General features: G+C 37.2%; 1 pseudogene; it reads right to left on the reverse strand.

Moving 5' to 3' along the window:
- Window positions 1-273: 273 nt before the first annotated feature.
- Window positions 274-685, reverse strand: LOC148165034 (large ribosomal subunit protein eL31 pseudogene; annotated as a pseudogene).
- Between the last annotated feature and the right edge of the window lie 1,406 nt (window positions 686-2,091).

The following is a 2,091-nucleotide window of genomic DNA, read 5'->3' on the forward strand; positions in this document are numbered from 1 at the left end:
CCCAGGACCCTGGGATCATGACCTGAGCGAGGGGCAGACGCTTACCTGACTGAGCCACCCAGGTGCTCCTATTTTTTGTTTATTTATTATAGGTTTTTAGTTTGTGGTTCCCATGAGGTTCATATATAATATCCTACAGATAGCAGTCTATTTTAAGTTTTAAGTCACTTAAATTCAAACATAGTCTAAAAGCACTACATTTTTACTCCCTCCACAATTTATGAATTTGATGTCATATTTTACATCTTTCTATTTTGTATTCCTTAATTTTTTTTCAGTTTTATACCTTTATTGACAATCAGTGATTAGTTTTCATCCACATTAACTGTCTATAGATTTTTGAAAGTGGTGACAGGTACATAGGTAACCAATGTATAGAGCTTGTTTGATGAATCTTCATCCTTGTTACGTTTTCTGGACAAGTATATGAATGTGGTATGGAACATTCCTTATTCCTTTGGCCCAGACAGCTTTGTTGAGGCTGGTGTCAATGCACATATCTGGAGTTCCCACTTCGTTCAGAGCAAATTTCTGGATCTCTTTGAGCGCCCAAGGGGTACACTTCTTGAAACTCGGTCTATGGATGTGCTTGTGAATGTGGATGGTGTATTCTCTGGTCACTACTTTTCTAATGGTAGAACGGCCCTTCTTCCTGCCACCCTTCTTTGCGGGAACCATTTTACCAGGCCCTGGCTGGAAAGGAAGAGTGAGAGGTATTGTGGGAGAGGGAAAGTAGCATCACCTCCTTCACTAATTTTATAGATATAGCTGCTTTTACCACTTTTGTCTTTAAAAAAAAAAATCTTTACAAGTGATTGAACCACTACCTTTACTATATGTTTGCTTTTACCAATGAATTTTTTTCTTTCATAATTTTCTTCTACTTAGGCTTTTTCTTTTCCACTTAAGCCAGTAAGGATGGCTTAGTTGTGATAAATTCCTCTAACTTTTGTTTGCCTGGGAAACTCTTCATCTCTCCTTCAATTCTGAATAATAAACTTGCCAGGCAGAATATTCTTGGCTGTAAGTTTTTTTCCTTGCCTCACTTTGACTATATCAGGCCATTCCTTTCTAGACTGCAGACTTTTTACTGAAAAATCAGTGGATAGCCCTATACGTGTTCTCTTGCACATAACTAGTTCTTTCGTTTTCTTTATTTCTTTGAACAGATTTTAACTTATGCATTGTTGTCTTCAATATTTATATGCAAAATTTTGATGATCTATATGTAATTTGGGTAAAATTAAAAATTTATATTGCTTACTACCCACATGCTATAATTGGTGCACAGCTAGCTTAATTATATAAACCCAAGCTCGAAGGAAAAAAAGTTAATATACTTCTCATTTGTAACTATTGAACCTAAATTGCATTTTAACATTTATTGCAAATATCAATCTCCGTTAAGTGTTAGCCTAACAGACTTCTTAAAGTTCTTGCTTTGTAAACAAAGTGATGAGAAAAGATTCCTTTGTTTGTATACATTATATATTAACCAACCTATTTGCATAAGATTGAAGCCTATAGAAATTTTCTTACAGTGATTATGTAAGAATAGGATTAACATAAGAATACACTCTATAATTTATTTATTACCTAAAAATCAGAATTTCTGAGAGCAAACATTAAACCGTACAACCCATGGGGGCGCCTGGGTGGCTCAGATGGTTAAGCATCTGCCTTCGGCTCAAGTCATGATCCCAGGGTGTTGGGATGGAGCCCGGCATCAGGCTCCCTGCTCAGTGGGGAGCCTGCTTCTCCCCCTGCTCATGCTCTCTCTCTCTCTCTCTCTCTGTATCTGTGTGTCTCGAATGAAAAAAACCTTAAAAATAAAAAAAAAATAAACTGTACAACCCAAAGGAGATAACTTGTCTTACAACTTTCAGAAGAGTAGGAAGAAAAGATTAAATTGTTATTTATTAATAAGAAGAAAATGGTTATTTGTTTGTTTATTTTTGAGAGAGAGAGCATGCATGTGTGAATGGGGGCAAGGGGTGGGGCTGAGGGAGAGGGAGAGAGAGAGAATCCCAAGCAGGCTTCATGCCCAGGCAGAAGCTGATGCAGGGCTTGACGTCATGACCCTGAGATCAT

Source organism: Eumetopias jubatus, unplaced genomic scaffold, assembly GCF_037043125.1.
Source record: "Eumetopias jubatus isolate StellerSeaLion01/CBP00866 unplaced genomic scaffold, mEumJub1_p1.0 scaffold_1, whole genome shotgun sequence".
NCBI classification, from domain to species: Eukaryota; Metazoa; Chordata; class Mammalia; order Carnivora; family Otariidae; genus Eumetopias; species Eumetopias jubatus.